Below are 16,825 nucleotides of genomic sequence, written 5' to 3' on the forward strand. Positions count from 1 at the left end.
TCTTCAACGTTACCGAAAATTGTAAAATTACGCTTTTTGACATCAACTTTGAAAATATCGTTTGGAAGGGAACTCTAGAACCCCCTTCTCCCAATTCTTTTCTCCTTATGCCTATACAGATCAACCAATTTCGAAAAATTTCCGGGGGAATTTACCTGATTCCTCCCTTTCTTCGTGTCCTTCCTACGTTGTTAGTATAGAAGGCTAAAGATGTGCCTTTTCAGACTTATACCATTAGTATCCTTTGAAGCCGCATAAAAAATGTATCAGTGTTAGCTTTATTTTACACAATTATCTTTTTTTAGAACCTTAAAACTTGATTCAGAAACTTAAAGCAAAATAGGAACTATAGCGGTAGTTTAATGTCTTTTCTCGGTTCGGAAGAATCGAGATCTGGTACTGGTTAATTCAATCTTTTTAATTTACAGAGGTGGGCCAAAATACTCTTTTGCCGACTGGGCCAAAGTCAGCCAGTCCGCCCCTGTATATATATATATATATATATATATATATATAGTAGAATCCTTATCAGTTCAGGCTTGGGTATTACCTTGATGGTTTCAGAATTTTTTTGAATGTAACATATGTTAAAATTCATGAAAAAGTAAGAAAATTGTATAAACTGGTTTTGCCCGAAAAAACTCCTGGGTAGCGATACAAATCTCAGAAGGATGGGCGTTCCGGTCATCATTTTGCACTTACGGTTTTCGACAAAATGTTTACAGTTCTTTATCTATGGAACTGCAAACATTTTATGATAGTACAGTTTATTTTATTTAAAGAGTTATTGTTTTCTGTTTAAAAATATTTAAAAAATTCAACGCCATTTTGAAATATGTGTTTTATTTTTCTTTTCAGTCTTTTTCAGGAAAAAAATTGAATTTTTCATTTTTCTCAAAATTGTCAATGTAAAAAAAAAAAAAAATTTTTTGATTTTGCTATTAATAAATACCATTGAACACTACATTCTCAAAAAAGAGGAGCTTCCACTTTTTCATTTAACAGATTTTAAAGGCATTAAAAAAACGAGTAATTTTTATAAACTCTGTATAGGTAGCAATTAGTTTATTCAGCACCAGATAGCTAGAATATATAGTTGTAATTTAGTTATATAGCCCGTTTTCTTTTTTAGTTTCAGATTACTTCAGGAACTTTACTTTTTTAAAGAAAACAAGAGCGCAGTCTTCAGCCGATTTGCCGCGGCGAAACTTTTTACAAGCGCAAGCTTTCTGCGTAAGGCCAAAGGATTTGTTGTGTCTTCACAAATCGCCTTGTTTGCACAAAAATAACAATCCTGGATAAACTCTCTGCTAAAAATGAACAGGTGACTGTATAAGTAAAGTTAAAGTGTCTTCTATCCACTTACTTCTAAATAAAATTTTTAATTTTCAAGTGTACCATTTACATTAAGATTTCCTAAACAATCTTCATTTTTTCAAATGCCTCTAAATTCTGTTAAATGAAAAAGTGAAGGCTCAGTGCACAATGATGCTGATCAACAGTAAAAATTTCAAATAGTAAATTTTAAAATTGGTATTTTCGAGAAAAAATTAAAAATATGATTTTTTTTTGAAAAGACTTGAAAGAAAAATAAACATAAATTTCAAAATAGTGCGTATCTTTTCTCACAGAAAAAAGAACTTTAAATGAAACAAATCGTAACAAAATATATTACACCGTTCCCGAGATACAGAACCTGAAAGATTTTGTCGAAAATCACAAGTGAGAAATGATGCCCCGGAAGCCATCTTTGGCGGACTAGATCTCGGCCCCAGGAATTTCTTTGGGCAAAACCTTTTACATTTTTATGAATTTCAACATATGAAGTAGTGAGAAGCAAAGGGATGTAAGTGGAAAAATTGAAAATTTGGAGATTACCAGTACAAATGGTCGGTAAATCTCTCCTCTGTCTTGGAGCAAGAGATAGTTCTAGTAGCTCTCGTAGGTTGCAGGTATACATCATGGTTTGGAAAAAAAAATCAATGAAAGTCTACCTGGGACCTTATCATTAAACGCGTTTTAGTCAAAACTTGAAAATGTCCACTTACATCCCTTTGCTTCTTACTGCCTCATATTTTGCATTCAATTGATTCTTCCGAGCAAGTTCATTTTAACTTGATTCACTTTAGATCTGAATATTTCATACATTATTATCTATCTTTATTATCCAATGTTATTAATTATAGTAATATTTTATCTCTAAAAAATTCCTTTATTTTCAAAAAAACGTTTTTTCATTTAAAACGACTTCATAGTAAGTTCAATTTCAGAATTATTCGACCATTCTTTCCTAATGATTCTTTTTTGTGTGGATTATATGGATGGAAAGAATTACTTTTCTACTGAACTATCCTAATACCCATTCTCTTACATCAAATAACGAAATTATCTGAATCAGGGGTTCTCAACACGGGAACTTACGCGCCCCCGTCAATACGAAGACAAGCAGGTTATTAAATAAAAATATTAACAATTTCCGTAAACAAATTTAATATTACTACTCATAACTTTGTTTTGAGCATAATCTTATTAGAACGTAGGGAAATTAAAGAACTGAATGCAAATAAATTGGAAGCAATCTAGGTCATAGATGAGGTTGATTATCAATCTTTAACAGTATTAAAATTTATGAAGCTGAAGAAGAACATGTAAAAGTTGTTTTTGGAACCATTGAAAATCATTTAGCCATAATGGCAAAGAATTTTAAAAAGCATTTTCTTGCTGACGACGAACTGATAGCATGTTACGAGTGGGTTAAGATCCATTTCATAAGATTCCCGAAAGACTCTAAATTGATGAGGAAGAAAATACATAGACTTTACGACAAGTGGCGAAACCAAAAGGCAATTTAATAATAAATCACTATTTGAATTTTGGTCAGGAGTAGAGCATTCTTTTTTTGCACTAAAAACAAGAGCATTCCACATTCTATTACCATTTTCAACATCCTACCTTTGTGAAACTGGATTTTCTGCTGTAGCTTCTTTGAAGACAAAATATAGATCTCGGCTAAATATAGAAACAGAACTGAGAGGGGCTATTTCTAATATTAAGCCTTCCTTCAAAAAACGTTGTTCTTTAAGACAGGCCCAAGGACGTCACTAATAATTACGAAATTTCCTTTTAATTTGGTATGTTTTTATTGAGTAAGTTTTGATTCAGAACTTGTTTACTTTAATAAGATAATTATTAAATATGCTGAAATGCATTTTCTTTTCTATTTGTATGTCTGTGTTTCCATTCAGTCAGTTCATCTATTCTTTTAAATAATATTATAATATTTTCTCTTTTATATTTTCTCGTCCCCCCTCTAGTATGCTCGTGCCCCCTAGGGGGACGTGTCCACAGTTTGAGAATCACTGATCTGAACAGTCTCGAAACTGTTATTTTAAAATTTCCATAGGAGTACATGGACAATTGAGCTGTAGCCTTTGTTATACAGAGGGCAATGTCTTTTTAAACATTTACGACATTCAACTAAAATTTCTTTATAAGTTGTAATGAAGATTATGAAGAGAGTAATAAGTTGCTATCTTTTGCGCCTTTGCAGAGAAAAATTGATTCTTTTAAATACTTACATCATAGAAAGGGAAACTAATTTAAAAATTGTTGATTGTTTCCAAAAAGGTTTTTTTTCATCAGAACCAACATATATGCTTTTATCAGGGCCGTAACCAGAAAATAATTTCGGGGAGGGTTTAAAAACTTTAATGCGGAGCTTTGCGTAAGGTAGTTCATTATTGAAAACCAGCCTTGACTCACTAAAAGCGTTTTATGCAATTAATATACATATGAAAGGCATTTGAGTTTTGGAACAATATTTTTGGAAAGTTGTAAATGTAAAAGAACATTTAAATGTCAAACCGAACTTTTCGGGTGGGGGGGGGGGTTAAACCTGAGACCCCCCCCCGTATACGGCCCTGACTTTTATAATGCTGAATAATTCAGAAAGCTTTTCTAATAATGTAATGGTGAATAATTCTTTAATTTAATAATAGTAAAAAAAAATTCATTATGATTCTAAAATGATAAATATATAATACGCTCTCTTCTCACATCAACTTACAGTTTCTTCATAGAAACTAATGGGTTCACGTAGACTCTGTCAAATTTCAAATTTATTTTTAAGCACGCGAGTGGCTGAGAAAATACTTGATGATTAATTTTCAAAAAACACATTGAAAATTTTCATATTGTATGTTATTCAGAATTATGCCAATTTGTTGGTGAACTTAAAATTTAACGAACTGTAAAATGAAATCGTAGCAATTTCATGTTTATCAAAGAAAAAGTACTAGTCAATGCTTCTCATTTTCTTTTAAGTCATAAACTGGGCTTCAACATCCATGGGAGCTCACGGGAACACAGGTACTTTGCTTGTTGTTATTTTTATGGGAATGTTTACACATCATTCAGGACTAAACACACAGTTACTGTGCTTGTTGTAATTCTTTTGGACTAGACCCTCAGACCCTGTACTTGTTGTGATTTTTTTGGATTTGACGTTCAACTCCTGTACTTGTTGTCATTTTTATGGGAATGTTTACATATTAGCAGGAATTCAGGACAATACGAATTAAAAATGTTCTGAAAACTGTAAGGCACCCTGTACTTCTTATTTCAGAATTTAATCTCTAGTCATGTTTGAATAAATTCATCCGCTTATTACACATAAAATCTTTACTTTAAAGCAAGTGACTTAGAAAAGTGTAATTTTCTTTTTCAGGAGATATAAACACATCGGATGGCATTTAATAAAGAAATGAAAAAAGAGAAATAGAAACAAGTTCTAGCAATATAAATTAAACAGAAAGCAACAAAAAAGAAACACACGAAAAACCATCAAGCAAGAAAAAACTATATAATTAGTAACTGAAAATAGATTACTTAGTGTTATTACGCTTATTAAGTGTAAAAAAGAATAATTGCCGATTGCGTGAAACCAGTGAAAGAAGTTGGACTAAGGCTCCGAAGCATCCTTTTCAAAATGTATATTATTGATGAATGAAGTTTACAATGCCTCGACTTCCTTATACTTTGAACGATAAATTGTTCAGATTATTTAACTCGATGTTGAAATTTCCTGTAAGTGTTTTTTTTTGAATTACCGTAATTTTATGACAAGAATTATATGTCCTTTTATGAGAGAGAGAGATATGACTTCGCTATTTGATCTCACTTTCCTGATCCATAGTCCGGTTTAGATATAAATATATGCTTCAGGTGTTCAGACGTTAGTTTGTTTTTAGATTTATTTTATCCTTTTTAGATACTAAAGAGATTGCACTGACACTTCGGTCATTTGTTTTCAGCGAAACACCGTCTTTACTGTTTATTTATTTTTTACACTAGACCTGACAATTATGCTTCAGAAGGCTTTTTCTTAAGTGTCAATAAATTCAATGATATTTTGTTTTTTAAGTAATGCAATGTATTTGATAAAACGCTCCTCATGTTAATTGCATCTGTATTACTCAAATTAAGTTTCATAACGTATGTTTCATCAGTAAAAAGGTTCGTTAACAAAAATGGATTGCTGGAAATATTAGTTCGTGTCTGATTTTGTTACATTTCAGCAAGATATTTCAATAAATGTTCTTCATATTGATGTGTTTTTACTGTACATCCTTTAGAGAAATGGCATAACAATTTCCCCCCTTACTTTCTAACTTCTGAATTGATTAATATTTATGCTGTTTTCTTTTTTTTTTCTCTTTATTTTACAAGAGTCACATAAAGAAAAATGTACCTGCAGTAAAATTTTTATCTAACTTTCCTCTTAAAAAGTGAACCACACGAATAGGGTAAGAATGAAAAAAGTTGAAAGAGGGGAAGCAATCTTTATTGAGATATATGGTCTTAAAATCTGCTGAAATTTTTGGAGAAGTGCCAAATTTAATGACTTGGCGGGAATTTGACGATACCAATTTCTTGCCGACGACTTCATCGCCTGCATGTGGTGGGACATCCATCTGCAAAGCGGGTGTGAAAGATCTATCTCATTATTCACCAAAACTCGCTAAATTATGTGACGTTTCTAAAAGTTTCGGAAAACTTGAAAACTTTAAGTTTCGAAATTAGGGACGCGAGGGCAAATAACCTGTCCATCCAGAAACATGTTTTACTATGCTCTTTCAAATGCTACTAACTTTTTTGCAGTACTGCAAATCGTATGGTTTCCTGGTTAGAATCTAACCTTTAATATCCTAACGTAACTATGCAAATCTGACCATTTTTGTAACTGACAGTTTTAGGTCCAACAGTCGAAAAAATATAGCTCGTTGAGGTGAAGTGTTCATACGTTGTGTGTATATATTAGGGTGGAACGAAAAAAATAAAATTTTTATTTTTGAATCGTAATAGTGCGGAAAAGTTGCGATTGCTGAAAACTTACAAAACAAAACAAAAATTTTAAAAATCGGATAATATCTTCCGATCCCGCAACGAGCCTGAATATTTGAAAAAATCGAAAATTTTCGTGTTTTTCTTAGTGATTTTTCAAAAATTTTGTTTTAATGTTTCTTTTTAAGGCTCTAAGACGGAAAAGTTACGATTGGTAAAGCTTTCAAAAAAAAAAAAAAAAAAAAAAAAAAATCGAATAATACCTTCTGATCCAGAAACAAGTCTAAAAAATCGAAAAAGTTGAGAATTTCATTTTTTTTTTTCCGAATTTTTAACATTTTTGGTTCACATTGGTTTTCATTTTTGTACTTTTTCAGGCTACAGAACGGAGAAGTTACGTTTAGTGAAGACTTCAAAACAAAAAAAAAAATATATTGTTTGAAATAAAACAATATCTTTCGATCGAGCAACGAACCTACATGTTTGAAAAAATGTAAACTTTAAGACCTTTTCAGCTTTTTTTTTTTATTTTAGTTTTAACGATCCTCATAAGTTCGGTATGAAATACTAATAGAAGAACGTTTGTTTATAAAACAAATGTGATATTTTAGTATTAGCCTGCCTGTGAAATTGTCCACATGGCCCTTTAACTCACGCGAGACTTATATTTGTTTATGCAGCTCAGGACAGTGTATGCATCTAATACGCCCCATTAGCGCCTCACGATCTTGAATTTATGAGCTTTTTAGTTGCCTTGTGTCTATAGGTATCTTACTCAAGTGAATAAAGCAGTCGTGCTGGCATCAGTATTTCTCTATGTTTCTAATGTGCATGTGAAGTCGATTTGCTCTGCTAAACGTGTTTCAAACATGAAATCCATCTTTGCAGAAAAAAAATTACGAGAAAGTCCTTTGAGTGCCCTATATTTGGCCACCCGAGAGATTTGTCAAGCAAATAAGCTCCTTACTTATGAAAAATGTACTTCAAAGTTGCTTTCAAGAGAGATTTGAGTTAGCTAGAAAAGTCAATAACACGAAAGTGAGTTTTTTCCATTGTTAAGGACATAGTAGCGCAAAAAGTTAAATGTATCTTTGATAAGGCCCTCGATTCCTACAGTTTCCCTGAAAAGAATTGCTCAGCTCATTGATATCTTCTACAAAAAATATCTCAATTTCATGAGATCTTACAACCGAGACAAGGATAAACCAAAGTTTAAAGAAAGGATTGATAAATTTAGTTGAAAAAAAAAGACTTTAAAGAAAAGCCTAAGCTTAAAACGAAAAGTTACTGAGTGCGTTTCAGTCATGAAAGATGAATCTGATCTTTCAAATGAAGAACAACCAAGTTGTTCAGTCAAGAGAGAACCTGATAATGAGAAAAAGAAAAACCCGGTGGCAGATGAGGATTAAGCTGAAAACTACGGCACTAAATAGCGATCGTTACGGCGTATCTGATCGTGCAACTGCTGCCATAGCATCCAGTGTGCTTCAAGACGTTGGCTTAGTCACTGAAACAGATACTTCTAAAGCTGTTGATAGACAAAAAAAAAGGAGAGAAAAGAGCCAAAATAGAAAAGATCTGCAAAGTGGCATTAAACAAGACTCCGTTCGGGGTATTTATTTTGACGCAAGAAAAGATGATACTTTATATATAGATAAGATTGAATCAAAGCAATTTCGGCGAACAGTGAAAGAAGAGCATTATTCTATTATCAAAGAACCTGATTCCGTTTATATTGGCCACGTGTCTCCAAACTCTGGATCAGCCAAATACATAGTGAATAGCATTGTTTCATATCTAAATGAACAAAGAATTTCACTGGGTGATTTAGCCATCGTAGGTGCGGTGGTACTAAAATCAATACTGGGTGGAAAAGTGGCGCGATTCGTTAATTTGAAATTTATATTGGACGACCATTGCAATGGGCTATTTGTTTATTACATTTCATTGAGTTGCCTTTTCGCCATCTTTTTCGGTATTTGGATGGTGGAAGAACTGGCACAAATTCGTTTTCTGGACCAATAGGAGAACAACTCAGAGGTTGCGAAAAACTGCCAGTAATAGATTTTCAAGCAAGTGACTGTACAATTCCAGATGTAAACAGAAAGTGCTTGAGCAAAGATCAAAGATATCTTTTAGATATATCTCAGGCAATAAAGGGTGGCAATTGACCAAATGATTTGTCAAATCGTGACCCCGACCCACTCTCACATTCCAGATGGCTCACTTGTGCAAATAGAGTCCTTAGACTGTACGTAAGTGTATCGATCCCATCAGGTGACTTAAAAGACATAGTGACTTTTATTTTGAGATGTTACATGCCGGTCTGGTTTGAAATAAAGAACTGCAAAAATTTCACAGACGGTGCCATTCATGTTTACAGAACAATTCCAACCTGTCGATACTTACCTGACAATCTAAAACAAGTTGTTCACCTGTCATTGAAAGAAACTCTTTCTTTGCGCATCCCGAAAACTCATTAATGGCAATGGTGTTTGATGAAAGGAGGCACATAAGAGAACTAGCGTTTAAAAACGTCTTAAAAGCCAGGGAGTCTGTTTCTAAAGGCAAAAGCATTAGAAACTTTGTCATTCCATCTCTAAATTTCGAAACAGAAGATTACACAGAGAGATTATTAATTGGAACACGACAAAGTTATCTTCTTCACCTTTTCTTCGAAAAGTTCCTAACAAAGACATTGAAAATCTTATTGCAACAGGCACTATACCCGACTGGGATATAAAACTATTCCCCTGCCATACGCAAGCTGTCGAAAGATGTGTGAAACTAGTGACGGAGGCTTCACTCAAAGTGTTTGGATTTAAATCCAGAGATGGCTACATAAGAGCAACATTGAAATCTAGGTCAATTATGCGCGAATTTTACAAAAAATCTGATTATAAATTAGCTTTAACAAGTAACACTTAAAACAATAAGACTTGTATACTGGATTGTAAATTTGGTAAATATTTTTTATAACTTTTTATTATTTGAAAATGATTCATTGTTGTTTTGCATAATGTTTATGTGTAATATAGGGTTTTTTAAAAGACTTTTCCCTGCAATACCGGGGAAAAAAACAAGAAGAACAATTTAATTTTTAATCACTATAAGAAAAGATGAAATTCTCCCTTTTTTTTACTTTTCATGCTTGTTCCTGGATCAGAAGGTATTATTTGATTTCAATATATTTTTTAAAATTTCTGAAAGCTTCAGCAATCGTTACTTTTTCGTCTTAGAGTAGTAAAAAGAAACGTTGGAGCAAAATTTTTAAAAAATCGCTAAAAACACATGAAATTTTCCATTTTTTTCAAATTTTTAGGCTCGTTGCGGGATCGGAAGATATTATCCGATTTTAAAAATTTTTGTTTTGTTTTGTAAGTCTTCACCAATCGCAACTTTTCTGCACTATTACAATTCGAAAATAAAAACTTTGTTTTTTTCGTTCCACCCTAGTATATATACGTATACAGGGTGTTCTGTTCCAACCTGCAAGACATATATTTTCGCAAACGTTAGTCCTAGATGCATACTTCCAATTGCGAAAATGTTCAAAATCTGACGCAGAATTACGATGTGAAAAGTTTGAAGCAAAAAGGAAAATAAGTCAAAAAATAAGGAATTTAACTTTTTCTACCGATCCTAGGTCCCCTAACTTATATTTAGGGAAATAATCCTCATTGAAAAATAATTCCAACACAAAAAGTTTGATTAATAGTAATCATGATGAAAATTGTTGAATCAAGGATTCTCCGGAGCAAACATAAATTTAAAGTCATTTACATATTTGGAAACTCTACTTTTTTCTATTTCTCTTTGGAACACATAGTAGAGACCTTTTCTTTTTTTTTTCTCTGTGTGTGTGTACTTTTTAATTAAATAAATAAAGCGCACGGTTTTTTAGTGATCTTTGTTTTTGTTCATATTTTGGAAATTCTTCCAATTTTTATGTACTTATTGTCGTGCTTTCGTTTTTAACTGAATACTATTTCATTCTTTATACTTATTGCTATTTTGCTTTTATGGGTAATGAAGAAGCTCGATTTTTAATCACGACAAAGCGGGGTGTTTTGAGTTCTTTCAGTTAAAACAGAAAACGACTGAATGTAGCGATTGTTTCTCACAATCATTTCTGATCCAGGCAACGCCAGGTATTTTTGCTAATATACCAACGAAAAAAGTAACAACAAATGTATCGGTAGCTCAGTCGGAGTACCGGATAACTTAATTAAAAAAAAAAGATTCACCTTAAATATTAGGAAGCTTCAAAATTATTCCACAGTACCGATGAGAACAGAAAAAAAAAAAAAAACGCACACACAACATTTTTTAAATGGGGAAAAATTAGACAGTAATAATAATCCTTATTAATAACCTTTGGATACTGAATGTAAAATAAGCGACTTGGAACTTACCAAGCAAGTTAAAAATAAAGCCAATTCGATATAGATGGTATATAAGATAAAAGGATCGCCAGAAAAAAGATAAAAGATATTTTTGGAAATAATTTTGGCGACAGAAAGCGTGAGAGGGATTTTAACAGGTGCATGGGACAGGAAGTGGAATGTCCAAATATTTTGTTAGTAGCCCAAACAAGTTACACAAAACATTACTAATGAATACATTGGAAATTGCAGATGAACTGCAACGATTAAAGAAAAATGATGAATAAAGCAGAAAGTAAAAAAGTTCGAATGAATACTTTGTATTGCAAACTGAGAAAAAGGAAATTTGAGATTGATTGAGAGTTAAAAATTTGAAGAGGTATGTAAATTTAAAAAATGCTCATTTTATCTCAAGTGCATCAATGCAATGTTCCAAACTGCCACACCGTTCAAAAAAACGGTCGTTCATTTTAAAGATTCGTTCTTTTCAACCCGTTCGTTCCTGAACGACACATCCCTAATATATATATATATATATATATATATATATATATATAGTATATATATATATATATATATATATATATATATATATATATATATTATATATATATATATATATATATATACACACACACAGGGTGTTGCGAAACTAATGGTCCATACTAAAAGGGATGATTGACCTTGCCAAAACAAACAACTGTCGCAATGCAATGTGGGGTCGGAAAGCAAACGGCAGGCCGGGAGAAGGTACTTGGTTCGCAGAAAAATGGGGCATGCAATAAAGACCAAGAACAACAATATGAAGACAGTGAACCTTTATTTATAACTTTATAACTGCGTTATTTAGATCGATACAAGTACTGTACCTTCCTAAGGCGTGTACGAGCATCACCACACTAGTGTGGTGGTGGTGGTACGAGACGCCCATCGCGTAACCAGAGGCCCTTTCCCGAAAAATGCTCTGAAGTTGGACCTTTGTGATATGACATGAATATTCTAACGTGTGCATTGTTCAATGCATCGCTGATGTGATGCTTGTTTTGCAGCTGTCGGACGCTCATTTAAAGCATTTGTAAAGGTTCTTTGTCTTCATATTGTTGTTCTTGGTCTTTATTGCATTCCCCATTTTTGCGAACCAAGTACCCCCTCCAGGCCCGCCGTTTGCTTTCCGACCCCACATTGCAGTGTTAAAGTTGTTTGTTTTGGCAAGGTCTATCACCCATTTTAGTATGGGCCATTAGTTTTGCAATACCCTGTATATATGTATATATCATATTTTTCTTATATATATATATATATAGATATCATTAACGGCCTCTTTAAATTGAAGCGGAATAATATAATCTGTCATTGAAAAACTAATTTTCATGTCCGCTCAAACTGTGAACATTTCGGAAAAATTGTCACTTTAATGTCTCATAAAATTAGAAAAAAATTAAGTAAACTTTACGTCGAAATCTTGAACCCAACATAGAAATTTAGGTACCTAGTGAAAATTAAATTCAGAAGCCGCTCGATATGGCAAATTCGTTCTTAAACGTTTTGGTTTTTGGTACATACTGGCACATAGTTCGAAAGAAAACTTTCATGCACATGTTTCAAAGAAATAAGAAATGCTTCTGAAATCAAGGAACACTTATTCGATTAAAAAAAAAGCATTAATGGGCCATTCCACCGTCACGTGCGGCACAATCCGACTCGAAAATTTCACCAGCATTTTGTTATGGATCTTAATATTTTAATTTAACAGGAGTAAGCACATTTTTCAATCTTTACATTTTATACAAAGATACTCCTGAGACAATATCATTTTTATTAAGTAACTTAGTTACTTATAATTTAATTTATTTGTATGCGTCACGTGCGGGACATCCAAAGTCAGCCTCTTGTTGCTTGCTATATGCATTACTTAATATTTTTGCTCTAATAATACAGCAATGATGAAACAAATTGCATGTTTTGAAAGTTAAGGTTCCAACGTAAGGAAATATATCTCATTTACTGAAAAATAGTAACTTAAACCGTTGAAGGAAAAAATGTATATGGTCATACCACTGAAAGCTGTATAAGGGCCATTCCATGGAAAACTGTCATTTTGTCCTCTATTTTATAAAAAAGAAATGATTTCAAAAGATATTGCCAAATTGTTTTGCTCAAGAATTCACACATACGTTTGTGATTTCGTAAGCAACACAATTTTGATCACTAACCTTTTAAATAATTATTTTAAAAAATGTATGAAGCGTCATGTGCGGGACAAAATAGCCGTTTTCCGTGAAATGGCCGTTGTGCACAATTTTCGTTGCAAATTTATTCGTTATCATACTATTTTTTTATTTTAATACTTTCATAATTTATAAAATATACTTTCAGTTATTTCACATAAATTTTGTTTTGCAGTTAGAATAGTTGACAATTTCGTAATCAAGTTAATACGTTTTGAAATGGAAATAATAGAAAACATAGCATGGAGAGGAAGAGGGATTACTGAAATTAAAATATAAAATAAATTTACATACCTTTGATTAGTTTATATTTTTTAAAAAACATTTCAGGGAGCAGTTCATTTTCCTTTAAAGTGATGAACTACGATGTTTTCGAAGAAGAACGTACAGTTGCAGTCTTGTTATTTTAGCTTCGCTACCAAAATAAAATAATCTCTTTAGCCTCGATTTAATATTTCAAAGTCATGAGCAGCTGACTCCAAGTCCTTGCTCTGTATCAGGGCAATATACCGTCTAACAATCACAAAATGCAAAGATGTAAAGCCAGACTCTCCGGTTTTGGACTTAATAACAGTAATTGATATTCACTTTGAATATTCCAGCTCTAACTGGTTCTCTCCGGTTTTCGCCTTTGCAAAAGCACAGCATATAAGTTCGTATATGCATTCGTTTATTTAGTTTATTGCATACCTTGGACGTTCATTTGCATGTGCGTTAACATGCAGTGGTAATTTATATTGTAAGCAAATTGCTTAAGGGTTTTGGGGTATTTTGCATTAAAAACATACTAAATTATTTCAAGCACAAATGTTATCATAAAGATATTATAACACACATACGAACACAAAACAAAAGACTCCGGTTTATGCTTTTCATGCCATTCAAAAAACACTAATATATGAAATTACTTTTTATTGTATACAAGTCTTTTTGGAGTTTTTTAATAATGCCATTTTTTTAAGGAAGTAAAATTCGCTTTTTAGAGCAGGTTAAAATAGTCCAAGATTTTGTTACCTCGGAATAAATTTAACATTTTGATTCTCAAATTTGGTAAACATACTCAAGTTCTTTAAATAAGTTTCTAAGTTTGACTTTTTTTTTTTTTGAATGCATCAATGCAGTGAAGAGATCTTTTTACACTCTGAAATTACTTCTTTCCCCTCCAAATCAAAATAATATCTTTGAAGCTGACGAAAATTTAAAAAAAAAGGGGGGGGGCGTTAAACTATCCTTAAAAAGTGCTGGTGGTGGAAGCAGGGGAGGGGGGGAGAAGCGACACCTTTTGACCCGGGCCCGAGCCTGAAGGGGACCCAATATTTTTAAAACTATGGGTGAAATATAGGGGTAAACAACATGGAGGGTGCCGGAAAAGTTATTTGTGAGGGGCCCTAAAATTTTTGTTCACGCCCCTTATATTTGAATTCAGGAGGTCATTTTACATAAGAATCAGCAGGAATGTCAGAAGCAATTTTGATGTCGCACCGTGGTAAAACTCCGAGCGGTAAGAGTACTCTCACTACACTGTATCATTCTTTTTACATTTCTAAATATTTAATTGACAGTAATTAATTCTAGTATTTTTAATAAAAAGGTTTAATCCACTATCTTGTCATTGATGCTGCTTTTAATTTTAGAATTTAAAAACGGGTTTTTGTACATTTTGTAAAATATTCTGTTTAAAAAAAAAATTTTAAAACTAGACTGCGAAAAAAAGGTAAAAACTTCGAAATTGTGTAAAATTAAAGGATTTACATTTTTTCCATGAAAATTATTTGTGAAATTTCATTTTAAAGATCTTTTATACAGCATTAATGAACATTGAAGATACCTTTAAAATATTTGACTTTTGATCAGAATCTAGAACAAATGAAGTATCTGTAAGCAGTGAAAAATATAAATCGATTGGGTATTGAATAAATCGACAACATGTTTCAAAATGTTCGGACTTTTTAATTAATCTTTTTCTTTTGGCGAGTTGGCTAAAATTGTCTCAACAGTGTTCCATTACTTTATCTAAAAATTCAACCCTAACGCAGCGCCAGTTATTTTAGGTATTATTTTGATCAGTATTTAATCATAAAGAAAAATTGAACAATTTAACGCGCTTTAAATTTATACAAAGTATTGAAAGAAACATTGGCTTGGGCAGAGTCCGTGTCAGTTCAGGCAGGGAAAGAAAAAAAATCTTACTTTCATAGTCTTGGAAGTTTTTGAATTTTACCTATGCTAAAATTAAGAAAAAGCAAGCTATCTGCACATTTTTGCTTTACTCACCAAACTTCCTAGCCTGAGATACAGCCCGCCAAAGATGGTAACTTTCACGCTCTTTTTCACTTGCGATTTTCGGCCGAATTTTACTTCCTTATCTCCGGAACGATAATGTGTTATTGGTGATATTTTTTTTTCAATTGACAAATATCGATATTTTCCTTTAAAAAATCTACAACATTTGAAGATAATTTATTCATTTTTTTCAATCTAGCCTTTTGGAAAAAAAAAATCTTATAAATCGATTTTTTAATTCAAAAAATATTGAGTTTTTTTAACCGTTGATCAGTACAATTGAGTTCTTCATTCCCTGAAACGAATAGCTTTCCCTTTTGAGTTTTAGAGATTTAAAAGGCATTTGAAAAAAATAATTTTTTAGGAACTGTATGTATAACTGTAAACATGAAAATTCAAAATTTTATTTGGGAGCATGTGGCCAAACATTTTTCCATTAGTTATATAGCTACATTTTTAGTTGCCGCTTCGTTCGGGAATTTTCTTTTTCACGGAATCAAGATCGCAGTTCTTAGCCGATTTACTGGCCAAAACTTTACCTTAATGCCGATAGTTCCCGCACGGAACCTTTTAGTGTAGTATCAAAAGATTGTCGTCTTGTTTTTGAACAAGTTTAAATGTTCGATTAAGTGGCCACTAAAAATGAAAACGTTGCTACATAACTAAATTAAAAGTAACTTCAAGTCACTCACCACTAAATAACATTTTGAATTTTCAAGTCTGCATAAAAATCTATACAGTTCTTGCAAAACCCTCGTATTTTCGAAAATCTCTTAAATCTGTTCAACTCAAAAGTGGAAGCTCTCCTTTTCAGGGAATGTAGTACATAATGATACTGATGTAATAGTAAATACTTAGTAAAATAATCAAAGTTTTAGAAATGGACTATTTGGGAAAAAATTCAAAAATTAATTAAATATTTTTCTTTACGAAATGCTACAGGAGGAAAAATTTAAAAAATATTTCACATATAGTGTGACACATACACATACATACACTCTATCTATTCAAATTAGAAAGTCGTTTAAGGACGTTTCTATAATCTTGGATTGATTCACCATTTGAGTATTTGAGAATTTGACTTCTTGTACAACTCACATTTGCAGCTTATATATGTCCGGAACTGCATTTTTTCATTTAAGCACTATTTATAAGACAGAATATTAGAGAGAAAGAAATGATTAATAGTAACTTTCACTTAAACATGATTTTTCCGACCTATGGGAATGAATAGGTATGAAATATTAGTCATCGAAAACATTCTGTTTCAAAATATGACGATCATTTTCACTTTTTGTTCTGTAAATGTGATCTCGTTGAGCTGCAAATTCGATAATTGCTGCAAATGAAATAAATCTCTCGCACTACCTTTGATTGATTAACTATAATTATATCTTCAATAAAGCATTGTAATGCTTTTTGCGTTCTATATCTTAAGTGATAAGGGTTGACCGAAGAAGTGACGTCAAAGGGCATTCTCTTATGTGGAGGTCAGGACAAATGCAAAGGATCACGTAGAACGCTTTTGGGATAGATGCGATGATGAGGACGAAACTGGTCAGGTAAAGTAAAAAATAACTGTCTGCG

At 32.3% G+C, this 16,825-nt stretch overlaps 1 protein-coding gene across 2 annotated transcripts in view; it reads right to left on the reverse strand.

Moving 5' to 3' along the window:
• LOC129218428 (SEC14-like protein 2) overlaps positions 1-16,825 on the reverse strand; it is a 116,723-nt gene that overhangs the window by 76,638 nt on the left and 23,260 nt on the right. The window contains exon 1 of one of the 2 annotated variants that reach the window (XM_054852685.1): positions 13,250-13,403. The exons of the other annotated variant lie outside the window; for it this stretch is intronic. The gene's annotated coding sequence lies outside the window, so the exon portion shown is untranslated. Of the gene's footprint in view, positions 1-13,249; positions 13,404-16,825 lie in introns of those variants that run through there. 2 annotated transcript variants of the gene reach the window in all.

The sequence above is a fragment of the Uloborus diversus genome, chromosome 3, assembly GCF_026930045.1.
Source record: "Uloborus diversus isolate 005 chromosome 3, Udiv.v.3.1, whole genome shotgun sequence".
Lineage (NCBI taxonomy): Eukaryota > Metazoa > Arthropoda > Arachnida > Araneae > Uloboridae > Uloborus > Uloborus diversus.